Source organism: Oryx dammah, unplaced genomic scaffold (genome assembly GCF_014754425.2).
Source record: "Oryx dammah isolate SB20612 unplaced genomic scaffold, SCBI_Odam_1.1 HiC_scaffold_1, whole genome shotgun sequence".
Lineage (NCBI taxonomy): Eukaryota > Metazoa > Chordata > Mammalia > Artiodactyla > Bovidae > Oryx > Oryx dammah.
This window is the reverse complement of record NW_024070185.1, coordinates 8025851-8053829: the sequence shown is the minus strand read 5'-3', so window position 1 is coordinate 8053829 and position 27979 is coordinate 8025851. Positions and strand designations below refer to the sequence as shown.

The following is a 27979-nucleotide window of genomic DNA, read 5'->3' as shown; positions in this document are numbered from 1 at the left end:
AGCAATTCTTTGCTGACACTGCATTGAAAATCACTGCAAGTATAACCACTGCCCATCCAGATACCATGCTGTTTGAAAACTTTACACACACACATAAATAAGTTTATATAGAATGTGTCTGTCCCTTTTATAGACTCTTCTGTGAGGTGAGGAGTATCATGATCTCAATCAGAATTTTACAAGGAATGCCATTGCTTTCTAGGAGAGCATGGTAACCTCCTGTAGGTCACATGGTGCAAAAGTGACAGTAACCTGGTTTTCTGGTTCATGATCTTCTCTACAGACCATCTGATCACATGAATACCTACTGATCAAGGCGGAATCATAACATTTTGTCTGTTGCCATCACATGTAGCAGAGAGAAGGTGGTGAAAAGATACCAGGAAGGAGGGACTGATATGGCTAGATCATTTCTCACATAATCTCTTCCAGACAACTTCCCATTTATAAGGAAACTTTTTTTCCTAATAGTCTGCAACCTAGAGAGGATATTTACATGTGTATTTTGCCCCCCCCATCATTACAATGTTATAAATAATACTTTCTCAATAGCAATAATAATAGTACTAGAGTCTATTCTAAATGTTTTACACGTGTGGTCTCATTAATTTTCATAACTTCGGTTCTGCGAGGTGCACATATTGCCCCATTTGTGATTAATTTAAGACTAAAATTTAGAGAGGCTGAGCGACTGCGGCAGGGAATCTTCCCAACCCAGGGATCAACCGGGGTCTCTTGCATTGCAGACAGATTCTTTACCCTCTGAGCCACCAGGGAAGCCCCAAGCAATTACTAAATGTTACCTATCCAGCTACTAAATGTTACCTATCCAGCAGATAGTAGAGCCAGGATTGAACCTATTCTTCCGGCCACTGTACTATATTAAGAGCTATTATTTTAGCCTCCTCTCCCTTCCTCATGACTTCTTTCAACTACTGAAATGGATTTGGTGTTTAGAATTATATCTCGTGTGGATATTGGCGATCTCGTGTCTCACATGGTTTGAGACGTTGGCTTAGCCGAGTTTCAGCTGACTCTCATATCCAACTGTAAGTCATTGTGTAATGACCCCTCTGGCTGTCTTGTTTTTATCACACACAGTTCAACCAAGGGAACGATAAGAAAAGCGTTCACCCAGGTACAGTCTTTCTGTCAGCCTTGGTGCTATCTCACTGTTCGTTGCGCTTAATTCAAGCAGATGAGTCAGTCACTCATACTTTCTGTTTAACTACTGGGTTCTCCAGGTGATTGCTCTCACCTTGACGTCGGCTCTCCTGGACGTTACCCCACTCTCTGTATAATATAACCGTCACAGAGCCCATGCCCATTAACTAGGCTGTAGATGCACCCCCTCGTCTGTGTCTTGATACTTCACACAAGTAGTTGCAGGGAATCAACAGAAGAATGTAGCTGGTTCCCAGTGGTGCTCAGTGACTGTCAGGGCTGAATCTCATTGCCAATGTCAAGACAGTCCTTCATGTCTGGGGTGGTGTCCTCTGTCTCTTCCTGTGAGTGACCCAGAATGCTGTGACTTCTTGTCATTGGGAAATACTCCACAGTCACTGGGCAGAAGGGTAACTCTGCACCTTAGGTCCGCAGCGGGGCCTATGGCAGATTATAGACCCTGAATTCAGAGAGCCGTGACTTTTTTTTTTCCTTTTGCAAGTTTATTTCATGAAGAAGAATTGGGACCAGTCTCTCTCTGACCTCTTTCTTGCTTTGGCATCCTCAGGTGGTGCCAGCTTCCATGGTTGTGATACATTCTCCCCCTCTTTGCTCTGAGGTACTGATGGGCCTCAGAACAGGCCCAGAGTCCTTAACCTTTGTGTGTAATGTGTAATGACATCTATACAGTCTGCTGCTCAGAGCGCCCATGATCCGTGTGCACCTTGCATGGAAAAGCAGAAAGGTGATGGGGAAATAGAATAGAGCTTAGGGTCCTGCTCCTTCAGATTGTGGGTGACGCTTCCATGGCATTGGGGTTCTCAGCTCTCCTGGAAGTGATAATGGTACCTGTAGATCTACATAATGTCTGTAAGACCTGCTGGGGATTTCCAAAGCACGAAAAGCAAAAGGTTCCAAAGGAGACCAGGATTCACCAAACAAAAGGAATTCACCATTCATCATCACTAGGGGCTTTCAGGTGGTCTAGTGGTAAAGAATCCGCCTGCCAGTGCAGGAGATGAAGAGATGTTGGTTCGATCCCTGGGTCAAGAAGATCCCCTGGAGTTAAAAATGGCAACTCACTCCAGTATTCTTGCTTGGAAAATGCTATGGGTAGAGGAGCCTAGCCGGCTACAGTCCACGGGGCCTCAAAGAGTCAGACACGACTGAGCAACTGAGCACACAGCTATGCATCACTGGATGTCTTAGGGAGAATGACGGGGTCTATTCACCTACTTGTTTATTCAGCAAAACTTTATTGAGCAGCTTTTTGTGTGTGTGCCAGGAGTTGTGCTAAATAATGGAGAGATAATAGCAAACAAAACAGGTTAAAAACTCACGGTCTCCTTTCTTTTCCGGTTATCACGGCGTAGGAAACTATGAGCAGCAAAGTCTCCTGCGACACCCTCTACGAGGCGGTGCGGGAAGTCCTGCACGGGAACCAGCGCAAGCGCAGAAAGTTTTTGGAGCCGGTGGAGCTTCAGACCAGCCTGAAGAACTATGACCCTCAGAAGGACAAACGCTTCCCAGGCACCGTCAGGCTTAAGTCCACTCCCCGCCCCAAGTTCTCCGTGTGTGTCTTGGAGGACCAGCAGCATCGTGATGAGGCCAAGGCTGTGGATAACCCCCACATGGACATCGAGGCGCTGAAGAAACTCAACAAGAATAAGAAACTGGTCAAGAAGCTGGCCAAGAAATAGGATGCCTTTTTGGCTTCAGAGTCTCTGATCAAACAGATACCACGAATCCTGGGCCCAGGCCTGAACAAGGCTGGCAAGTTCCCTTCCTTGCTGACCCACAATGAGACCATGGTGGCCAAAGCTGATGAAGTCCACGATCAAGTTCCAGATGAAGAAGGTGCTGTGTCTGGCAGGGGCTGTTGGCCACGTGAAGATGACAGATGATGAGCTTGTGTACAACACCCACTTAGCGGTCGACTTCCTGGTATCATTGCTCAAGAAAAATTGGCAGAATGTCAGGGCCTTGTACATTAAGAGCACCATGGGCAAGCCCCAGCGTCTGTACTAAGGCACAGCTTAATAAACCATACTAAACCAAAAAAAAAAAAAAACCCTCATGGTCTCATGGCACTTATATTCAGATAATAGATAAAATACATAAAGAAAATGTTAGTAACAAGGAACAAAAATCAAAGCAGGGGATGCAGATATGAAGTATTGTCGGAGAGGGGTGCTAAAATTTTAGATGGGCTAGCCAGAGAACACTCCAGCAAGAAACTGACTTAACTAATATTTTAATGGAAAATTTTAAATACACTCCAAAGTAGCGAAGAGAGCCTCATTAACTTCCTGTATGCGTGACCCAGAGAAAGGGGTTCTTGAGTAAAAAGCCCTGAGAGTAGTGAGGAGTGGGGCACACAGATGCTGGGGAGAGAGTGTTGCAGGTTCCTTCAAAGACCCTGGGGCAGAAGCTCGCCTAGAATGTTCGAGGAACAGCAAGGAGGCCGCTCAGGCTGGATGGGGGAAGACGACAAGGGAGGGTGGTGGGAGAGGACATCAGAGGGGAACTCAGGCTGGTATCATGGGGGAGGGGTCTTGGGACCATAATGCAAACTTTGGGGTTTTTTTTAAAACTTTAGTCACCACGTTGCACATTAGATTCTCGGACTTCATTGATCTTGAGCTGAAAGTTTGTACCATTTTTCCAAATTCACCCTATTTCTCCCAGTCCCTAGTCCCTGGCAACCTACTCTACTTTCTGTTTCTATGAGTTCTATTTTCATTTTTTAAGACTACACATATAAGTGAGATCATGCAGTATCTGTCTTTCTGTACTGGCTTATTTCTAGTCCTTCTGTACTAGAAGGACTGATGCTGAAGCTGAAACTCCAATATTTTGCTCACCCATGCAAACAGCCGACTCATTGCAAATGTCCCTGCTGCTGGGAAAGATTGAGGGCAAGAGAAGAGGCGTCAGAGGATGAGAGGGCTGGATGGTATCACCGATGCACTGGACCTGAACTTGGACAAACTCCGGGAAATGGTGAGGGATAGGGAGGCCTGGCGCGCTGCAGTCCATGGGGTCGTAAAGAGTCAGACATGACTCGGCAAGTGAACAACAACAACACTGGCTTATTTCACTTAACATAATGCCCTCAAGCTCTATGCACCTTGTCACAAATGGCAGAATTTTCTTTCATCTCATGGCTGCATAATATGGTGTTTTATGTATAGTCACTGCATTTTGGTTGTCCATGTATTTGTTGATGGACGCTTAGGCTGTTTCCATATCTTGGCAATTGTGAGTAATGCTGCAATGAACATGGGGTGGGTACAAATATCTCTTTGAGATTGTGGTTTCATTTCCTTTAGACAGTCTATCCGAGCGACTTCACTTTCACTTTTCACTTTCATGCACTGGAGAAGGAAATGGCACCCCACTCCAGTGTTCTTGCCTGGAGAATCCCAGGGACGGGGGAGCCTGGTGGGCTGCCATCTATGGGGTCGCACAGAGTCGGACACGACTGAAGTGACTTAGCAGCAGCACCAGCAGACAGTCTTTCCAGAAGTGGGATCACTGGACTGTATGGTAGTTCTGTTTTTAATTTTTGAGAAACTCCCATACTGTTTTTCCGTAGTGGCTGTACCAATCTACTTTCCCACCAATAGTACACAGTGGCTTCTTTTTCTCTACATCCTCGCCAACACTTGTTAATTATTGTCTTTGATAATAGTCATTCTAACAGGCATGGTGTAAGGGGTCATTGTGGTTTTGATTTGCATTTGCCTGACGAGTCAGTGATGTTGAGCATCTTTTCATATTCCTTTTGGCCACTAGAATATCTTCTTTTTAAAATTGTCTATTCAGTTCCTCTGCTCAGTTTTAAATCAGATTATTATTATTATTATTATTATTATTATTTTGCTGTTGTGTGGGTTCTTTATGTACTTTGAATATTAATCCCTTATCAGATACAGGATTTGAAAATATTTTCTCTCATCCTGTAGGTTGCCTTTTCATTTTGTTGATGGTTTCCTTTGCTGTGCAGAAGTAAGGTCTTTGGATTTTGAAGGAAGATCTCTAGATTTTGATCTCACTGACATGGGGAGTCACTGCAGATTATTAAAGAGATGAGATGATTCACATTTTGATAGGATCCTTCTCATTTCAGTGAAGGATAGACTATGGGGACAAAAGTAGCAATCTTTTTTCCTTCAGGGAAGATCTATTGCATGGTAATAATCCAGGTGAAAGAGAAGGGTATTGGATTAAAACAGTCACATGAGGACTAGTAAGGAGTGGTTGAAATATGGATATATGTTTGAAGTCTAAAATAATAATAGACTCGTTGTGGATATGAAAGGAAAAATTCAAGTCTGACTCCAAGGTTTTGGGCCTGAACAGCCAGAATGGTGGCTTTCCCCATTTTCTCAACTGTAAATTGTTGATGCTGCTGCTGCTCTTAACAAATGGATTGTTGAGAGACTGAGTGAATTCATGAGCCAGCAATGCCATTTTAGATTCCTTGGGCAGAAGGCACCTCTCCGGGAGGTAGTATTGTGGCACCTAATTGGCCATCTCTACATAGATGCGTTTATCATGTTTTGGAGTTTCTTAAAGATTTGAAGCTGGTTAAACATTACTTTCTTAATTCAGTTCAGTTCAGTTCAGTCGCTCAGTCGTGTCCAACTCTGCGACACCATGAATGGCAGCACGCCAGGCCTCCCTGTCCATCACCATCTCCCGGAGTTCCCTCAGACTCACGTCCATCGAGTCAGTGATGCCATCCAGCCATCTCATCCTCTGTCGTCCCCTTCTCCTCCTGCCCCCAATCCCTCTCATTATCAGAGTCTTTTCCAAGGAGCCAACTCTTCACATGAGGTGGCCAAAGTACTGGAGTTTCAGCTTTAGCATCATTCCTTCCAAAGAAATCCCAGGGCTGATCTCCTTCAGAATGGACTGGTTGGATCTCCTTGCAGTCCAAGAGACTCTCAAGAGTCTTCTCCAACACCACAGTTCAAAAGCATCAATTCTTCAGCGCTCAGCCTTCTTCACAGTCCAACTCTCACATCCATACATGACCACAGGAAAAATCATAGCCTTGACTAGACAGACCTTAGTCGGCAAAGTAATGTCTCTGCTTTTGAATATACTTTCTAGGTTGGTCATAACTTTTCTTCCAAGGAGTAAGCGTCTTTTAATTTCATGGCTACAGTCACCATCTGCAGTGATTTTGGAGCCCCCCAAAATAAAGTCTGACACTGTTTCTACTGTTTCCCCATCTATTTCCCATGAAGTGATGGGACCAGATGCCATGATCTTCGTTTTCTGAATGTTGAGCTTTAAGCCAACTTTTTCACTCTCCTTTTTCACTTTCATCAAGAGGCTTTTTAGCTCCTCTTCACTTTCTGCCATAAGGGTGGTGTCATCTGCATATCTGAGGTTATTGATATTTCTCCCAGCAATCTTGATTCCAGCTTGTGTTTCTTCCAGCCCAGCGTTTCTCATGATGTACCCTGCATAGAAGTTAAATAAGCAGAGTGACAATATACAGCCTTGACATACTCCTTTTCCTATTTGGAACCAGTCTGTTGTTCCATGTCCAGTTCTAACTGTTGCTTCCTGACCTGCATACAGATTTCTCAAGAGGCAGGTTAGGTGGTCTGGTATTCCCATCTCTTTCAGAATTTTCCACAGTTTCTTGTGATCCACACAGTCAAAGGCTTTGGCATAGTCAATAATGCAGAAATAGATGTTTTTCTGGAACTCTTTTGCTTTTTTCATGATCCAGCGGATGTTGGCCATTTGATCTCTGGTTCCTCTGCCTTTTCTAAAACCAGCTTGAACATCAGGGAGTTCGCGGTTCACATATTGCTGAAGCCTGGCTTGGAGAATTTTGAGCATTACTTTACTAGCATGTGAGATGAGTGCAATTGTGCGGTAGTTTGAGCATTCTTTGGCATTGCCTTTCTTTGGAATTGGAATGAAAACTGACCTTTTCCAGTCCTGTGGCCACTGCTGAGTTTTCCACATTTGCTGGCATATTGAGTGCAGCACTTTCACAGCATCATCTTTCAGGATTTGAAACAGCTCAACTGAAATTCCATCACCTCCACTAGCTTTGTTTGTAGTGATGCTTTCTAAGACCCACTTGACTTCACATTCCAGGATGTCTGGCTCTAGATTAGTGATCACATCATCATGATTATCTTGGTCGTGAAGATCTTTTTTGTACAGTTCTTCCGTGTATTCTTGCCACCTCTTCTTAATATCTTCTGCTTCTGTTAGGTCCAGACTATTCCTGTCCTTTATCGAGCCCATCTTTGCATGAAATGTTCCCTTGGTATCTCTAATTTTCTTGAAGAGATCTCTAGTCTTTCCCATTCTGTTGTTTTCCTCTATTTCTTTGCATTGATTGCTGAAGAACGCTTTCTTATCTCTTCTTGCTATTCTTTGGAACTCTGCATTCAGATGCTTATATCTTTCCTTTTCTCCTTTGCTTTTTGCCTCTCTTCTTTTCACAGCTATTTGTAAGGCCTCCCCAGACAGCCATTTTGCTTTTTTGCATTTCTTTTCCATGGGAATGGTCTTGATCCCTGTCTCCTGTACAATGTCACAAACCTCATTCCATAGTTCATCTGGCACTCTATCAGATCTAGGCCCTTAAATCTATTTCTCACTTCCACTGTATAATCATAAGGGATTTGATTTAGGTCATACCTCAATGGTCTAGTGGTTTTCCCTACTTTCTTCAATTTAAGTCTGAATTTGGTAATAAGGAGTTCATGATCTGAGGCACAGTCAGCTCCCGGTCTTGTTTTTGTTGATTGTATAGAGCTTCTCCATCTTTGGCTGCAAAGAATATCAGCAGTGTGATTTCAGTGTTGACCATCTGGTGATGTCCATGTGTAGAGTCTTCTCTTGTGTTGTTGGAAGAGGGTGTTTGCTATGACCAGTGCATTTTCTTGGCAAAACTCTATTAGTGTTTGCCCTGCTTCATTCCGCATTCCAAGGCCAAATTTGCCTGTTACTCCAGGTGTTTCTTGACTTCCTACTTTTGCATTCCAGTCCCCTATAATGAAAAGGACATCTTTTCTGGGTGTTAGTTCTAAAAGATCTTGTAGGTCTTCATAAAACCGTTCAACTTCAGTTTCTTCAGCATAGAAACTGGTTGGGGCATAGACTTGGATAACTGTGATATTGAATGGTTTGCCTTGGAGACGAACAGAGATCATTCTGTCGTTTTTGAGATTGCATCCAAGTACTGCATTTTGGACTCTTTTGTTGATCATGATGGCTACTCCATTTCTTGTGAAGGATTCCTGCCCGCAGTAGTAGATATAATGGTCATCTGAGGTAAATTCACCCATTCTAGTCCATTTTAGTTCGCTGATTCCTAGAATGTTGACGTTCACCTTTGCCATCTCTTGTTTGACCACTTCCAATTTGCCTTGATTCATGGACCTGACATTCCAGCTTCCTATGCAATATCGCTCTTTACAGCATCAGATCTTGCTTCTATCACCAGTCACATCCACAATTGGGTATTGTTTTTGCTTTGACTTCATCCCTTCATTCTTTTTGGAGTTATTTCTCCGCTGATCTCCAGTAGCATATTGGGCACCTACTGACCTGGGGAGTTCCTCTTTTGTTATCCTATCATTTTGCCTTTTCATACTGTTCATGGCGTTCTCAAGGCAAGAATACTGAAGTGGCTTGCCATTCCCTTCTCCAGTGGACCACATTCTACTATTTGTAGATTGCTATATATCTTGCATGCAGCTAATCCAATCACATACATTTTGTTTAATCCTTAAAGCAAACCTGTTGAAAAGATCTTGGTATCCTTACTTTGGGGCTTCCTAGCTGGCACTAATGGTAAAGAACCCGCCTGCCAATGCAGACACAGCTTTGATCCCTGGGTCGGGAAGATCCCCTAGAGGAGGAAATGGCTCTTCAATGTTCAAGAACCCCCTCCAGTGTTCTTGCCTGGAGAATCCTGTGGACAGAGGAGCCTGGCAGGCCACGGTCCATGGTGTGGCAAAGAGTGGGACACAGCTGAAGCTACTTAACACACATGTACATCCTTACTTTACAGATAAGAAAAGTGAAGATCAGTGAATTTACAAGGAAAAATGGCCATGATCACTCAGCCTATCTGTGGTACAGCTGCCATTTAAACCTAAGTGTGTCTAATCCTAAAGTTTTTTCTCTTAACTGTTGACAGTCTACTGCAGGGGCCCCCTACTTCTGGGATCTAATCCCTGATGATCTGAGGTGGAGCTGATGTAATAAGAGAAATAAAGTACAAAATAAATGTAACATGCTCGAATCATCCCCAAACCATCCACACCCCACTCCCTGGTCTGTGGAAAAACTGTCTTCCACGAAACTGGTCTCTGGTGCCAAAATGGTTGTGGATTGCTGGTCTACTGCCTTCCACTTCCTTCTTTTGCTCAAAACCCAAAAGCCTCCCCTCTTTTGATCAGAGTTCTACCACCTCTTTGTAGCAAAAAAGTATTTTAAAACTTCTCCATAATACCACAGTCTTGACATATAAAGATGATAGTGGTCCTTTTATCTTTAATGTGAGTTATAAAATTGTTCCCAATTGATTATTTGTCTTGATTTTATGGTATTTTGTTTCATGGGAAAATTTACTTAAAAAATCACATCTGTAGATTCTTTTTATGGGGTTAGGGCATAGTGTCGTATTTAGCAAGGCTGTCAGAATGATGAGATTGTAAAATAATTTCCTAATTCTAACCATTTCATTTTATGTTTAACTGTTTGCTCCATCTGAAATTTTCTTGGTGTATGCTGTGAAGCAGTGTCCACTCTTCACTTTTCTCGGGTTCTAGAGATCTGTGTGGGGCTTCCCCAGTGGTAAAGAATCTGTCTGCAGGGTAGGAGCGGCAGGAGACACGGGTTCAGTCCTTGAGTGGGAAAGATCCCCTGGAAGAGGGCATGGCAGCCCACTCCAGTAATCTCGCCTGGAGAATCCCCATGGGCAGAGAGCCTGACGGGCTATGGTCCGTAGGGTCGCAGAGTCAGACACAACTGGAGCTGCTTAACACGCAAAGACCTGTGTGAGCATCACTTACTGAGTAATCCCTCCCTGTCCCCATTGACTCGAAATAAATGTTGCCCTTGTGGTTTATTATATATTCCAATATGCTTTTCAGTCTATTTCTGGCCTTTCTATTCAGTAGATCTGACTGTACCTTGTCAGGGCTACACTGTTTTAACTATTATTATATAGCTTTGTAATTAAAAAAATTTTTTTTGATGTATATCATTTTTAAAGTCTTTTTTTGATTTATTACAACATTGCTTCTTCTTCTTCTTTTTTTTTTTTAATGTTTTTGGCTTTTTGGCCACAAGGCATATGAGATTTTAGCTCCCCAGATCAGAACCCACACCTTCTGCACTGAATGACGAAGTCTTAACTGTCGGACAGCCAGGGAAGTCCCTGTAATGTTTTTTAAAATCATTTATTACTAGTCTGCTATTACTCCTGTTTTTCCAGAAATTTCCTAAGTATTCTTCTTTGTTTATTTTTCCATGTGAATTTGAGAGCCTGCTCATCTAGTTATACAAATATCCATTAGTATTTTTATTGGAGTCAAGTGAAATTTACAGATTGACTTAGGGAGAATTTTAAATCTTTGTGATGTTGGAACTTCCTGGTCAGGAACACAGGATGCCTTTCCATTTGTTAACTTTTAATATTTTCTTCATACGCATTTCCCAGTGAGTATATCTCTGTGTATTTTAGCTTTTGTGTTACTATTATACAGCACTTTTGTTCACTGGTTGTTTTCATTTGGAAAGCTGATGACTACTGCTTATTAATTCTGTACTAAACAACCCAGTTGGATTCCTTTACTTATCATTTAGTTCTCTGGAGGTCTCACCTGAAAATAATAATAATTTTACCTTCTCCTTTCTAGTTTTTATAGTTTTTTCTTTCTGTCTCTAGTTTGAGTTCACTGGTGCCTTCAGACCAATGCTAAAAATTTGTATTTCTTGGCATTTCAAAGCATTCTTGTGATACTTCGAATGTTTCCCAAATAAGCATGAAGCAGCCTTTTGAGTTGAGGGAGGTGTGTATGTGTGATCATGTATGCAAGTTAAGTATTTTATTGTATTTTAAGATGAAAGCAAGAGTTTTATTTTGATTGAGAATGGTTGTTGAATTTTATAAAGTGTTTTTTTCAGTGTCTATGGAGATGATCATATGATTTTTCTCTTTTGATCCATTAGTATGGAAAGTATGGTAGTCGACTTCTTAACATATCCCTATGTTTGCAGGATACATAACTTGTTTGTCTGAGATATGTCTTTTACTGTCCTGATGGATTCTGTTTGTGAATATCTTATTTGAGTTTGCAATACTATTTCTAAGTAAGGTTGGTCTATAGTTTTAATTTATGTTATTTTTTGTTAGGTTTTGTTGCCAGTGTTTTACTGGCTTTATAAAAAATTTTGTAAGCTTTCCTTCTTTTTCTGTGCTCCAGAATAGTTTAAATTGCATGGCAGTTGTCTATTTCTTCAGGATTAAATAGAACTTTCTGTTAAACAATTTGGGCTCAGTTTTTTTAAGTGGGTTCAACTCTCTAACAACTTTTTCCTATGATCATTATTTTCTTTACTTTACTTATATCTTTCTAAAGATTGGTTTTGGTAATTTGTACATTTCTATAAAATAGTTCGTTTCATTCAGGATTGCAGGTTTAGCTGTGTAGATTGAGCAAATAAGTCATTGTTTCTTCACCCCATTTCCTATCTTGTGCACTTTGCTTTCTTCCCTTCTTTCCTTGATTGTGATAGATAGCAATTTATTTTACTTTTTCTCAAAGAAACAGCTCTTAAACTTATATATCAACTCATTTAAAACATCATTGAAGAACTTCCCTGATGGTCCGGTGTTTAGAACTCCACACTTTCACTCTTCAGGGCCTGGGAACTAAGATCCTACAAGCCACATGATGTGGTAAAAAAAAAAAAAAATTATAAAATAAAATGTTGATTAATTAATTATTTATTGAATTAATTCTGCTTTTACTTTCCTTCAGTTCAGTTCAGTTCAGTCGCTCAGTCGTGTCTGACTCTTTGCGACCCCATGAATCGCAGCACGCCAGGCCTCCCTGTCCATCACCAGCTCCCGGAGTTCACTCAGACTCACGCCCATTGAGTCGGTGATGCCATCCAGCCATCTCACCCTCTGTCGTCCCCTTCTCCTCCTGCCCCCAATCCCTCCCAGCATGAGAGTCATTTCCAATGAGTCAACTCTTCGCATGAGGTGGCCAAAGTATTGGAGTTTCAGCTTTAGCATCAGTCCTTCCAATGAACACCCAGGACTGATCTCCTTTAGAATTAGGTTTATTTTATTACTTAGTTTTCTTCTCCAGATCTACCTCAGAGCTTACATTTGTACAATATTATTTATAAGTTGCAGGACATAATTCATATATATTCTTTCATCTGATTCTTATGAACCCCTAAGGTAATTGGCAAGTACCCCTGTTGTACAAATTAGAAAACGGAGAAGTTAAATGACTTTCCCAAAGTTACACAGTAAGAAAGGAGCAGAGATGGAATCCCAGTGGTGCCAACCGTCCCCAGGGGCTCTTTTCCCAGCTTGTCTGTGGGTCATTCCCCACCCCCAGTACCTTCTGGTGTTTGTGCCAAATTCCACTCTCCTTCAGTCACTTCAGCATCTGCAAGTGAAGCTCACAGCATGTGGAGGTTCAGAGAAATGAAAGTGAGTCACTCAGTCGTATCCGACTCTTTGCGACCCCACGGACTATACAGTCCATGGAATTTTCCAGGCCAGAATAGCCGTTCCCTTCCCCAGGGGATCTCCCCAACCTAGGGATCGAATCCAGGTCTTCCACATTGCAGGCGGATTCTTTACCAGCTGAGCCCACAAGAGAAGTCCCAGGCCCTCTAATTCCAGCCACAAAGCAGTTGCTGATTCTTTCCTAGACTTGCACCCAAGTCCTTCCTTATAAGCTCATGAAGCTGACCCTGGAAGGATCTCTCCTGGGCTGTGGCCTTTCCCTCAACTCTACCTGGACAGCCAAGAGAACATTTTCCGTGTTTTCCTCTTTGTCGCAACACAGCCACCAGAATTCCTTCTTGGCCTTGGGGGTGGATCAAACACAGGTTCGTGGCCCACGAGTGGAGTCCTGGAGCAGCAGAGTAGAAGGGGTGTCGCTCATAAAAAGCATCGCGTGTCCTGGCTCACCAGGTGGGGCTGCACCTGGCTAGCAGGTGTCCCTGTCACTTACACAGTCATTGTACGAAGGCATCTTAGAGAAACCGGGACACAAAGCACATCTCCCCAGACTCTCTGTCTTGTAAAAGTGAACAGTTCATCTGCTCTCTTGGCAGTGATTTTCAACTGGGAAAAATCAAAGGGAAGCTGCAGTTCTCCCTGTATCTTTTATTTATCTTTGCTTTGTTGCCCCGTATTCATTTTACCCTCCACCATTTGCCTTTGAAAGAGAGTTGGTTGGAGGGATGTCATAAAGAGTTGAGTTGACATGTGCAGAATTTACAGTTTTTGTTCTTAAACTACTCTTTTGTTTGAAACTACTCTCTTTTGTTCTTAAACTACTTCTGTCCCATCCGTCTGACAGCGAAGCTCAGCAGGACCTAGGCACTTCCTGAAACCCCTTCATCCCTTCCCAAAGCCTTGTCCTCACCCTCGTGTCTGATCTGCCACCAGGGCTTTCTGGCTCTGTCTTGGAAATGTCTTCTCTACTTGGTTGGTCCTTCTCTGCTGTGCCTCCTGGTTCTGTGAGGTGCTTTGGTTCAGAATACCCCATGCCAACTTCGGTACTGCCATGGATCCCAAACCACATGGACAATGGGTGGAATCGATCCTGCTGCTGTTGTTCAATTGCTAAGTCATGTCCAACTCTGTGACCCCATGGACTGCAGCACACCAGGCTCCTCTGTCCCCCACTTTCTCCCTGAGTTCTCTCAATTTCATGTCCATTGAGTCGGTGATGCTATCTAATCATCTCTTTCTCTGCCTCTCCCTCCTCCTTCTGCCCTCAATCTTTCCCAGCATCAGGATCTTTTCCAATGAGTTTCCTCTTTGCATCAGGTGGCTAAAGTATTGGAGTATCAACTCCAGCATCAATCCTTCCAATGAATATTAAGGGTTGATTTCCTTTAGGATTGACTGGTTTGATCTCCTTTCAGTCCATTTAGGATTGACTGGTTTGAGCTCCTTTCAGTCCAAGGAACTCTCAAGTGTCTTCTCTGGCACCACAATTTGAAAGCATCAGTTTTTCGGCACTCAGCCTTCTTTATGGTCCAACTCTCACATCCGAACATGATTACTGGAAAAACCGTAGCTTTAACTCTGTGGACCTTTGTCACCAAAGTGAAGTCTCTGCTTTTTAATATACTGCCTAGGTTTACCATAGCTTTCCTTCCAAGGAGCAAACATCTTTTAATTTCATAGCTGCAGTCACTGTTTGCAGTGATTTTGGAGCCCAAGAAAAGAAAATCTGTCACTACTTCCACTTTTTTGCCTTCTACTTGCCATGAAGTGATGGGACCAGAAGCCATGATCGTAGTTTTTTGAACTGAGTTTTAAGCCAGCTTTTCCGCGCTCCTTGTTCACTCTCATTAAGGGTCTCTTAGTTCCCCTTCACTTTCTGCCATTACAATGGTATCATCTGCATATCTGAGATTATTGATATGTCTCCAAGCAATCTTGATTCCAGCTTGTGATTCATCCATCTGGCATTTCTCATGATGTACTCTGCATAGAAGTTAAATAAGCAGGGTGACAATATACAGCCTTGTCATATTTCTTTACCAATTTGGAACCAGTCAGTTGTTCCATGCCTGTTTCACTGTTGCTTCTTGACCCGCATACAGGTTTCTTAGGAAGCAGGTAAGGTGGTCCGGTACTGTCATCTCTTTAAGCCTTTTCCCTAGTGTGTTGTGATCCACAGTCAAAGGCTTTAGCGTAGTCAGTGAAGCAGAAGTAGATGTTCTTCTGGAACTCTCTTGCTTTTCCCCAGGATCCACTGAATCCTGCTGTGGGAGCTCTTAATGATTTCACTCTCAGAAAATTGATTTACACCCTGTGTGTGCAGTCAGACCCACATCCATGAGCACACAGGTCTGTCTCCGTGTCTGTGTATGAGCTGTGGCTTTCTCTCTGCTCATTCATCCTTTTACCTGGGCCTGCCTGACAGTGGATGAATGGTAGCAGATGACCAAGGGTTTGGGGGGAGATGGGGTAGGAATTTAAAGTTGAAAAAAATATCTGCATGTATCTGGCATTTTCCCCTATTAACGTACTTTTGGGATCCTTTTTGCTGCAACAACTTAGAGGTTCCTACTGCTCTCCAGAAGTTTCCGTGACTCTAGTCCCTCCAATCTCAAGGTGGCTAGAGAGACAGGAGCCTTTGCACAGGACATGGCTGGCAGGAGAGGAGATGTCAGAGGGATTGGGTCTGACGTGGTGATGCTGCTGCCTCATCTCCCTGGCGGACTCCAGACAGGGCCGCCCAGTAACCTGGAACATGCTGGCTGCCGTCTGCTGGCTGGGACTGAATGTACCCAGAGCCACCAGGACTCTGGAACTTGCTTCCTTTTTCTGCAGATACAAAGGAGCATTTGTTGGTTTTCTTTATGTGTTACTTCAGCAAATGCATATTGAGCCCCACTGGGCCCCGCAGGGGTGGGGGGACAGGGTGAACGGGCCTCAGTCCTTCCTGACACCCTTCCTGGTGAGAGAGAGTGGGAAGAGAGGTGGTTAGACATGCCGTGAGACCCCCAGAGGCCTCAGGGGAGGACTAGCTCTTATTCAGCTGGGGATTCAGAGAGGCTTCAGGGAGAAGGTTGAAGATGGGGCTAAACCCTGATACTCAGGGAGGACTTGAATAGGAGGAGGGGAATGGTGGGAATTCCAGGCAAGGGGAAGGTCAGCTGGCTGGGTGTGGCAGTGGGAGGCCCAGCCAGCGCTGGTCATGGCATCAGAGTGATTTGCCTAGAGGGAACCTTCTTATGGGGTCACTTAGAGCTGTGGCTGGGAAGGTGGCAAGGAGATGTTTGGGAGGCCTGAAATGTCCAGCTCAGAAGTGTGGCCTTGCCCATAGGCCACGTGGGTGCATGCTTCGTAGTGCCTGACTCTTTTGTGACCCCATGAACTGTAGCCCGCCAGGCTCCTGTCCATGGCGTTTTCCAGGCAAGAATACTGGAGTGGGTTGCCATTTCCTCCTCCAGGGGATCTTCCTGACTCAGGGATGAAACCCCCATCTCCTGCACCTCCTGCGTTCGCAGGCAGATTCTTCACCGCTGGACCACCTGGGAAGCTCCTACAGCCATGGGAGCCAGCTGATTTCCTAGGCGGAAGGTGGCAGGACGAGGCTGCGCGTCAGCCTCTGGGGGTCAGGGGAGAGTTGTCTAGCCACCTCTGGGGCCAGGGAGGATGGCTGGTGCCCAGTGCCTCACAGCCACACTGATTGGGGTGGAGAGGCCCCAGCAGCCTGTGGATGTGGGCGTATCCATGGAGACACAGGATAAATGCCTTTGTCAAAGCCAAGAAGCAATGCAGAGAAGAGAGAGGGCCCAGGACAGAGCTGGGAAGGCCAGGCAAGAGCAGCTCGTTTCCTTCTGTGTTTGGGTCAGAGGCTATCACTGCAGCTGACATGGCCATGGTGAGCAGGCTGCCCATGTGCCGCTCTCTGGCTTTGGAAGAGAATGCACAAGAGTTTCTAAGAAGAACCTCATAAAATACCCCTATTTCCTATTAAATTAAGCTCTAATAAATTGTCCTGAACTGCTCCCCCACCATATCACATGCATTATTTAATTTGTTTTAGATAGGGTATATTCCCCAGGATGTATAAATCCATGGAAATTTATTAAGTTTTGACAAGAGTTATTGAATGTCATATTAAGTTTTTCAAACTGCAAATGTTGGATGGTTTAAAAAATTATTAATTAATGCATAACATGAAATACCAATAAATTGCATGGTGTATTTATGAACTATCTTTGAAGGTCATTAAAAATGCATATCGGGCAGTAAATCTGTTCTCTCCTATAAATCTGTTCTGAATTGAGGCGAGTTATGATTTAAGTGGTGGTGGGGGGAGGGGTAGGCATCCCTGGACATCCCTGGGGGTCCAGGTGGTACACGGGAACAAGGGACCAATCTCCTTCATCTCCATCACTCCCTCTAATGGAATGGGAAGCAGGCTCGAGTCAGTGGGCCATTTAGGTTTCAGATGTGGAATCAGGAGAGCAAAACTCTGGAAGCTGGAGAGATGGAGGGGACAGTGTCTGCTCCAAAGTCTATGTCTTCGGTCATCGCCTGTATCACTGTCAGCTGCCGAAATAAGAGCTGTCCAGAGCTGAGGGCCTGTCATGCGTTCTAATGTGTGTTAGTTGCTCAGTCATGTCCAACTCTTTGCGACCCCATGGGCTATAGTCCGCCAGGTTCCTCCATCCATGGGATTCTCCAGGCAAGAATACTGGGGTGGGTTGCCATTCCTTTTTCCAGGGGATCTTCCCGACCCAGGGATCAAACCTGGGTCTCCTGCATTGCAGGCAGATTCTTTACCACCTGAGCCACCAGGGAAGCATCTGATCCTAGCCCAGTCACGGAGGTTAAATGCCTTTCCTACATAGCTCATTCCCCAGGGGGAGGGCTCTGGGTCCTGCCCACTCAGGGCATGAAGGGTGGGGATATGTTGCTTCTTGTATCTGCTTGTCAGTGTAGCTTTATCTGAATGTCACTTTTGCAAGAGCTGCGGGATCTGCCAGAGCTGCTTTCTTTCCTGGGCAGCTGACACCACTGTGCCCTTCCTGCTCGGGGAAGCAGGTCGGTCTGTGACTTCTTCATGAAGTTGTGTGGGTTATGTCAGCCATGCCCCCTCCACAGCACTCTGTGGGGACTGCCCAGGGACTCTTTGCCAGCGCATGGCTGCGAGTTCCTTCCTGTACCCTGTAGCTGTTGGCCTACCTGAGGGAGCCTTGCCGAGGTCAGGCATCATGGGACCGCTTAACAGAGGAAGAAACTGAGGCTCAGAGACGCTAGGCTGCCCCCCAGCCTCATGTGAGTTTTGAGCCCAAGTGTTCTTTTGAAATGTTTCTCTTGTAAGCTGCATAAAGTCGACATGAAATGTGCTGTCTTAACCACATGTTGTTCTGTGGCATTAAGTCCCTTAACCTTCTCTACTGTCAGCGCAACACACCTCCAGGATTCTGTCATCCTCTCAGCGGAGACTCTGTACACTCTGAACTATAACGGCCTGTCTGTCTTAGCTCAGGCTGCTGTAACAGAAAGCCATAGACTGGGTGGTTTAAGCAACAGAGAGTTAGTTGTCACAGTTCTGGAAGCTGGGATGTTCAAGATCAAGGCGCCAGCAGATTGAGTTCCCAGTGAGGGCTCACTTCCTGGCTTGCAGGCAGCCGTCTTCTTGCTGTGCCTCTACGTGGCCCTTCCAGTGTGTTCATGGAAGGAAAGAAAGCTCTCTTCCTCTCTTTTAAGGGTGCTAACTGCATCATGAGGGCCCCAGCCTCCTGACCTCATCTTGACCTAATCACCTCTCAAAGGCCCCACCTTTTAATACCATCGCATTGGGACCATGAAGAAAGCTGAATGCTAAATAATTGATGCTTTCGAACTGTGGTGCTGGAGAAGACTCTTGAGAGTCCCTTGGACAACAAGGAGATCAAACCAGTCAATCCTAGAGGAAATTAACCCTAAATATTCATTGGAAGGACTGATGCTGAAGCTCCAATACTTTGGCCACCTGATGTGAAGAGCTGACTCAATGGAAAGACCTTGATGCTGGGAAAGATTAAGGGCAAGAGGAGAAGGGGGTAGCCAAGGATCAAATGGTTGGATGGCATCACTGACTCAATGGACATGTGTTTGAGCAAACTCTGGGAGATGGTGAGTTTGAAGGACAGGGAAGCCTGGCATCCATGGGGTTGCAAAGAGTCAGACACAACTTAGCTACTGAACAACAGCAAGGGGCTAGGGCTTCAGCATATAAATTTTGGGGGACAAACACCATCTCCCCTCCCCTCACGGACCCTGATGTACTGACATCAATTTCTGTGCTCTTTCCTCTATTGCTTGGTACAGATGGAGCCTTTTTCTAGGGAAGCAGCTCTTGGAGAGGAAATAGAATCTCGTGAAGGTGACATTTCCTGATAAGATGGAGAAGTGGGAATGATGATGAAAGTGAGACTGTTTTCTAGACACCCTAGGTGGTAATCCAGCTATTCACCTGGCACCTCTCCCCCACCAAAGCTGCGGATGGGAGTGAAATAAGAAATAATTTTTTCCTGCCAAGGCCAGAGCCCAGGATGTGGCTGGGGCTTCCCCAAGACCAGAGTCTGGCAGGGCCTGTGGTCCAGGTTTAGGGCCAAAGAGGGGAACTCTGACCTCTCCTGGGATATCTACCTCTGCCAAACTGGTGGTCCTGTGCTGTGCTGCCCAAGTGCTGTTTTGAAGAGAAACACAGGAAAGAATCAGGCAGCAGTGGTCCCACTGGGTAACTGTCCTGTCTGTCTGTCCATCTTTCTGTCAGTAGAAAGTCCTCCATGTGCCTAAGGAGACATGTTTCACTCTAATTCTTGGTTTATTTGTTAAAGCTAGAAATATACAGCATGCTGTTCCCTTAAGACTGAGATATCAGAGTCTGCTAGCATCCACAGAGCCCCAGCTAGCTGCCGGTGCCTTCTGAAGTATCTGCTCCTCTCTTCTGCCCCACCGTCTCGCAGAAGCAACTGGGACACAAAGGGAGGCCTCACTGGGCAGTTAGAAAGATATGTTTTCCAATTTGGCTTTATCATTCATTTACTATGTGACCTTAAGCAAATAGCTTCACCTCTCTGAACTTCAATTTCCTACTTGTGGGGGGAAAAAAAGGAATGGTAGTAATATCCCCAAAAAGGAAAGCCTATTTGGAAAGCACCTGTTCATGATACCAATGCAAAGTGGTGCTGAAGAATTACCAGCAGCCCTCTGCTCTCCCTGGGCCTCAGTTTTCTCATCTGTGAAGTGGGAATAAAGTAGCTTTCAGAGGGCAGTTGGGAAGATTGAAGGAGAGAGTGTGTGGAAAGTCTGGTACATTGAGGCTTGGGTAATATCACTCCTTCCTCTGTTCACAGTGTGGAGCCCGGCAGGCACGGATTCTAAACGTAGGGGATGCTTCACAGGCTTTCTGGGCAGTGGACATTTCCATGCCTGTCCTGGGAGGAATGGTCAGTGCAGTGTCTTACTCCTCCACTGTGGTTTTCTTACACTTGGTGATGGTCACCGAGACACTGGGACTCCCATGGCAGTGAGCATTGGGTCACTTTAAATTCTTAGCTTAGAACATGGGTCAAGTTCATTCTTTCAGAGTGGGTGGTCCGTCAGTTCCTGTTAATTTGGTCTCTGCTCCTGTGATATGTGTTCTCAAGGAACCCTTCTGCATAGTGTGCAGTTATACCCTCCTGACCCGAAAGAATCAAACCTGAAGCCTCGTCTATCAGGTACATTCTCAAGGAATGAGAAAGAGCAAAGCTTCTACCGAATGACCAAATTAACTGCTGCAAACTCGATGTGCAAAAACTTAGGCAGACTCCTCCCAGAGATTTACCAGCCTTTCCCTAGGGACTTACGGAGTGTGGCTCTCGGTATAGTTTCTTTTTAAGTTGTCTGTGTGTGTGGTAAGCGTGTGTGTGTTAGTCTCTCAGTCTTGTCTGACTTTGCGGCCCTATGGACTGCAGCCCGCCAGGCTCCTCTGTCGATGGGATTCTCCAGGCAAGAATACTGGAGTGGGTTGCCATGCCATCCTCCAGGGGATCTTTCTGACCCGGGCACTGAACCCGTGTCTCATGTTTCTCCTGCAATGACAAAAGGTTCTTTACTACTGAGTCACCAGGGAATCCCCTCTGAAATGTCAAGGAGCATCAGAATAACCTGGAGGGTGAGTTCAAACCCAGATCCCTGCCCTGCCCCCAGAGATGCTCTTCCAGAGGTCTGAGAGCAGGGCCTGAGAACTTGAATGCCTGGCAAATGCCTGGCCGATGCCCACCCTGCTGGCACAGAATGGTGCCATGAGTAGCCAGGTTGTATAGACCAGCGTCTCAAAGGTGGTCTCTGGACCAGCAGCATCCTTTGGGAGCTTCTTAGAAACGCAGATTGTCGGGCCCCAGTGAATTTGAAACTCCGGGGATGGGGTCCAGAAACCCCTCCCGTTTGTAGCTTAGCAACCCTCTGCTCATCCTCCAGGTAATACTGGTGCACTCTGAAGCTTGAGAGCTCCCACTGTAGACCTCTTGGCATTGCTGTACTTGAAAAGGCTCCCAGCTCAGACCCCTCAGTCCCCTGGGCTGGAAGGCAAGCTTGGCTTCCTGGAGGACGACTAGTTCTTGGAGATACTGAAATCAGTTTAAGGAAGCGGGCAGCCTGCATCTATGGGGGTGTGAGACAGCACCACCTGGAAATGGGAAGTGCCTTGACTTGGCCCAGAGCAGATGCGTCAGAAGCTTCTCTCCGTCGTGTGAACTGTCGGAAGCAAGAACATCTGTTAAATTGTTCTCACTTTCGTGTTTTGTGCAGAGTAAGAGTTAAATTGTCAGATCCTGTCAGACAGCCTTCTGTTGCCCCGGCAACGCCCTGCAGCTGCTGGATTGGGAGAGATGCTGTTTTCAGGCCCCAAGCCCTCAGTTCCCCCCACGTCTCGAGTGAGCTGTTTGCTGTCTTGGTTTTCCTTCTGGAAAGAGAGTAATCCAGAACGGCTCCCACAGGGCCCCTGAGTGCCTGCGATTACTATGTAAAATGACCAGAAAGCCAGAAGGATCGCCCTATTCTTGTAGTCCTTGCAAATTATTTGCTTAAAGAGACACTGTGCTAGGTGCCTCTGATCCACACTGAAAATTCACAGCGAGTCTGGCAGCTCCCCCTGTAGGAGTGTCTAGGGGGCCCTGGAGCCCTCGGGGACCAAGGTGCTCAGGAGATGTGTCACCTTCTATCGCAGCTCTCTTCCCTCTATGGTGAGCAGATCCAGGGAACAGACCCGACTCAGAGCCGTGCCCACTGGGTGGAGCCGCATCAGAGCTCAGCCCAGCCACTGTAGGAAGGGCTTAGGGTGGACTGATAGCCACAGGCCCGGGGGCCTGGGAAATGCTGGAGGAAGTTAAAGGCAAAAGGAGAAGGGGTGGCAGAGGATGAGATGGTTAGATAGCATCACCGACTCAATGGACATGAATCTGAGCAAACTTACGGGAGACAGTGAAGGACAGAGGAGTCTGGCTTGATGCAGTCTATGGGGTCACAAAGAATTGGACAGGACTTAGCACTAAATGACAGCAATAATAAAGTGGGCATGTGGTTGCTGGGGCATCCAGAGGTGGGGCCAGCTCCCTCAAGAAAGAGGGTTGGGGTTGGGCTGGGGGAGATGTAGAGCAGGGTCACCCAACGCAAGTTACAGAATTGAGTCGTATTATGTGATTTAATAACCTCTCCATTGTATGGTAATATTATGCTTTGGGAAAAAAGCGTTTAAGCCTACTTATGGTTTGCATTTTCTTACCTCTTAGAAAAGATTGAAAATAAGTCCCCTCCATGCTCTCAGGACTCGCCCCCCCTGCCCACTGCTTGGGCACCAGTCCTCCCATCAGAAGTGAAAGTGGTGGTTAAGCCAAGATCTTTCATTGTGCTTCAGAGAACAGCGCAGTCAGAGCAGTACTTAAGGGAGAAGGTGCTTAACGCTCTCCCTTGAAAAAACGGTAAAGCTTTTACTCTAAAAAGGTGGTGTATAGTTAGACTAGCATCTGTGTCAGACGCGTGCAAAATGCCTCATTTTATCATCAGTGAAATAAGTGTTCCTGTGGCCGTTGGCGGGAGGAGAGGCTCCAGCCGTGGTCACTGGCCTGCCTTCTTTCTCTCGATACTCCCACTTCCTCACGTTAAAAAAGCGAGAGGAGGCAAATCGAAGGGTACTGCCGCTGATGGCTGCTGGAGCCCTTCACCTCCTCCATCTGGGTGGGTGTCTGTGTGGGAGGTTCTGCCCGAAGGCACAGTCTTGAAATTCTCCTGGATTTCTTCACTCACTCAACTCATCCGAGGTTTCCCACGTCTCCCTGCACATGTCAGGGGTTCTGGATTCAGGCTCACAGTGAGTCCCATCCCTGACTCCTGTGTCTCCGGCCAGCCCTGGCCAGGCAGGTAGGGATTCGCAGAGCTCTGGATCTAAAAGCTGTTCTGGGTCATGACCTCTGTCCTGCCTGCCCACTGTCACTCAGGCCACTGCCTTCTCTTTGCTGGAATGTGGCCGAAGCCCCGTGGTATCCAGCTTCCCCACTGGTGGGCACACAAAAGCCAGAACCATCTTCTTAATTAGTAAATTGGATCTTGCCACTTTGCTATTTGAATCTTTAAATCCTGTCCTTCTAAAGGCTCCCCTTTGTACTTGGGGAAAAAACCCACCTGCTTATGGAGGCTCGAAGGCCACCTCTGCTTTCCTCTCCGACCTCTGTCATGGAACTTGCTGCCCCCTGCTCATCACACCTCAGTCATTCTGGGGGCCCAGATGCTCACCCTGCCCTCTGCCTGCAGCATTCTAACCCTGGACCTTAGTACTCAGGACACACGTCCTGTCCTCAGAGAGCCCTGCTTACTGGTCAATCCAACCTGGGCATGCCCAGCCGCTCCGTGTCACGTGGCCCTCGTTTTGTTTTCTTGAAAAGACTTACTGGTTTTTTTTTTTTTGTGTGTGTGTGTGTGTGTAGGTGTTTCTTCCTCTCCCACCACTAGAATGCCAGCTGTATCCCAAGCTCCTAGGACAAATCATGCTGCGTCCCAGGCCATCGAGTACTGCTTGACGAAGGTGTGAGTGGTGGAGTGCGTGAGGGAGAGAGGAGTGAAAATCCAGGTCCTGGGACTTAAGTCAGCTTTGATGGCAGACCTGAAGTTCCGATTTTCTCTCTGTGTGTTAGTCACTCCGTCGTGTCTGACTCTTTGCGACCCCATGGATCATAGTCCCCCACCTGGCTCCTCTGTCCGTGGAGTTGACCATGCAAGAATACTGAAGTGGGTTGCCATTCCCTTCTCCAGGGGATCTTCTTGACCCAGGGATCAAACCCGCGTCTCCTGCATTGAAGGCAATTCTTTACTGTCAGAGCTGCCAATCCTTTACACCTCTGGAGCGTGTTTCCTTGTCTGTAAAGGGAGAACAACTCTCTCTAGCCGGACTGTTTGGGGATCAAATCAGACAACTACGACTCAGTGGCAGACTGTCTGACCCACAGTGAAAATTCTTGAGTTTGCTTTCTTCTCTTCTCCTCTCCTGATCAAAGGGAAGGCCTCAGTTCTCACTTTAATCTGTTTCTCCTCTGCCTTTGGGAACATATGCCTCCTTTCCCAGGGATTGGCTGTCAAGGGTAGGCCTCAAACTCTGCCTGATATTCATAGGTTAATGCGCTTGAGGCTTCCTTTGATCTCCTGGAGGAAACTATACCAATACGCACCTGCCTGGGAAGAGACCTGCGTGCATTGCCGGTCGGGAGGCAGCCTGGACCTCGGGCAGGTTGAGGGTAGGCGAGCAGGGTGCCAGGGCATGAGGTGAGAAGGGCTTCACTGCACTCCGCAGGGCTGTTGCAAGCTCGGGGTCATACAGGAGAGCGAGGGACAGGTTAGATTCTGTCCCCTTCACCCCTCATGGCTCCAGCCATTTGTTTGGAAGAGGCCCCTGAAGGACCTCCTAGCCATCCCTGCCGAAGGCACACCGAGCATCCAGCTCCATGGAGAGCTGACTCCTCTGTGATTTCCTCCTATCTTCTCTGAACTGGGTGGTATGGACTGAGTGCTGTGTCCTCCCAAGAGTCGTGTCAAAGCCTTAACTCCTAAGGTGACAGTCTCCACATTTGGGAAGTAAACTAGACTTAAGTGAGGCCATGAGGGTGGGGCCTCTGTGATGGGCGTGTGCCGTGATAAGAAGAAGAGGAGGAGACTTCCCTGGTGGTCCAGTGGTTAAGACTTCGCCTTCCAGTGCAGGGGCCATGGGTTCGATTCCTGGTCTGGGAGCTAAGATCCCACATGCCCTGTGGCCAAACAAACCAAAACAGAGAACAGAAGCGATGTTGTAACAAATGCAGTAAAGACTTTTAAAAATGGTTCATTTAAAAAAAGAAGAGAGGCCAGAGCTCTGTTATGAGCTCTGAACTCGTGTGAGGACACAGCGGGAAGGTCGCCATCTGCAAGCCAGGAGGGGAGTCCTCAGCAAGACTTGAACTGCTGGCACCTTGATCTGGGTGTGCCCCGCCTCTAGAGCTGTGAGAAGTGATGTCTGTCTGCTGCTTAAGTCCCGCGCCCGCCCTCTTGTTTGGTTAGAGCAGTCCCAGCTAATGGAGATATTGGGCCTGTCAAACCATTGGTCCTGACCCCCCCCACCCCGAGGCCACAGGGAACTCTGTCATCTCTGCAGTCACCACGCCAAGCTCACGGCAGAGCGGGAGGAGGAGAGGAGGAGAGGCGCCTGAGGAACCCTGCGGCCGTCCTGGAGGGCTCATCCCTGCGTGAGCCTCCAGGCAGGAGCCACAGAGCAAGCAGGGCCACTCGGGGCATCAGCACCCCAGTTCTGGCTGCAGGAGCCCTGGAGAGGGCTGTCCTCCAGCCTCCAGGGAGGTCAGGCCCCCTTCTCAGGCTGAGTGTTTTCCTCTTGAAGCGTAGACCTGACTTTTGCCCGGGAGGAGTTACCCACTTCACAAAGCAGTACTGCCCCCAGGCATGGCTGCTGACCACAGACCCGGATGGCCCCCGGGACAGTCATCAGTCCTGATGTCTCCCCCTGTGCCCTCTCCAGAGGCTCGCAGACTCAGTGTCACTTTCTCCGCTGAGCTCCTCCCTCCTGGTGGAATAGAGAAGCAGTGAGCCAGCCTGTTCAAAGATGAGAAATTACAGCTAAAATGGCACCGCCTCTGTCACCCAGTGACCAACCGGCTTCTCCATCTGGAAATGGGGGAATCAGGGGGGAGGGTGGCCCCAACCCTTTTCACCCCCACTTCTGCGACTCCCACCCTGACAGCAGCAGGCACACTCCTTCCCAGGTGACAGATGCTTCCGAAACTGCCCATCTTGCCAGTGGATGTCCAGCTCTGAGGATGACCCCCGCCTAGAGTAACTTTCCGTGGGCCTTTCTGGGAGAATGGCGTCACCCACCAGGCAGCTCATTGTCACTTTTGATTTAACCACATGGAGCACAGTGAAAACCGAGGTGAAAGTCCTAATCACATAATTACATTAGTGCCGGCTCCAAAGAGTCAGCAGGCTGCCTGAGTCCCGGGGCTCGGGCCTGTCTCCCACGCTCCTCACAGATGGCACAGAGAGAACATTCCTTTTCCGGATGACTTGTCTTGGTTATCATCCAGGCCGAGAACCGAACTTCACGGAGGGCTTGCAGAGTCCATTTGGAGACTATTTCGAGATTCGGGGATTAGATAAGCAGGGCTAAGAGCCATTTAGATCTTCTAGCCTGATGCACATGAGGGAAACTGAGGCCCAGAAAGGGCGAGGGACTTACCCAAGGTCACACAGCACATCCCTGGACCGATAGACTCTACAAATCACCATGGTTTCTCCAGTTTGTTTTGGCCTAGTGCATTTGGAAATGTCCATGTTTAATTATAAATCTAACTATAATAGCTCTTTTTTTTTTTTAACAGTTACAAAATCAGCTTAAAAAAGGATAATAATATTAGGGGGTCATTCTGAGATTAGGCATACCAGGTGAACACTGCCTGCCAACGCAGAAGAGCCTGGTTTCATCCCTGAGTCGGGAAGATCCCCTGGAGAAAGGCACAGTGACCCACTCCAGTGCTCTTGCCTGGAGAATCCCATGGACAGAGGAGCCTGGCAGGCTGCAGTCTATAGGGTCGCAAAGAGTCGGACATGACTGAAGTGACTTAGCACGCATGTCAGATCTTAATTTGGTTTAGTTCAAGTTCCTGGACCAAACACAACCAACTCAGATCTGAGCAGGTTCCCTCGGTTCCCAGTTTGGCTGGTTCGGAGGCGGGAAGGAGACATTCCCTGGGTTGGGGTGAAGGTCCCCGGTTGATGAGCTCCATCCTCCCCTGCTGGAGGGACTGGACATCAGGGAGGGATGAGAACACGCCGCACAGAGGGAGAAGGGGCCTCGGAGTGGGAGTCCGTGGCTCCTGGCAGGCAGTCGGAGCCTCCATCTGTCCCACAGCCCTCTCATCTCTTCTTCCTGTCAGTGACTGACTGCGGCATCGGTACCTCAGGGCCTGCCTGTCTGTCTCCTGGGAGCCCGCCAGACGTTAACGCTTCATCCCCCAGTCCCGGGGAGCCTGTCACTGCCAAGGGGAGGGAGAGAGGTGGGGGACACACGGGGGACCGTAAGTCTGCTGCTGGAAGCTTGTTCCAGGCGTACGATGCCCAGCCGAATGGAAGGGCCCGTCTGGAGGGAAGGGGGTCTCCCTTCTGATGGGAATGGGTAAGAGAGGCCTCACCTGTCCCTAAGAAGCTGAAGGCAGTTTAATTCCAAATTCTAATTCAATCCCTCACCCCACTGAGGTGGAGGTTGGCATGGGAGGAGCAGAGGGGCAGCTGGCCACCTTGCTGTGAGTGTCGGCCGTGGCTCTGCCGCCGCCCCTTCCTTTGGTGTCCGCTGCTTTCTCTGGGCAGCCCCCTGCGTGGCTGCAGACCCTACACCCCCTGGGGCCCGCCTGGCTCTGCAACCTCCAGGTGTTCTTCCGGTGGAGTCCAAGCATCGCTGTGCCCAAGTGTCCCTCTCGCCTCCAGGTGAGCTCTCTGCCTTCTTGGGGAACGTCTCCTCTGAGTAGGGTG

At 47.1% G+C, this 27979-nt stretch overlaps 1 protein-coding gene and 1 pseudogene across 1 annotated transcript in view; both read left to right on the top strand.

Moving 5' to 3' along the window:
- XKR6 (XK related 6) overlaps positions 1 to 27979 on the top strand; it is a 264606-nt gene that overhangs the window by 201363 nt on the left and 35264 nt on the right. The window lies entirely within an intron of this gene.
- Positions 2534 to 3235, top strand: LOC120858313 (annotated as a pseudogene).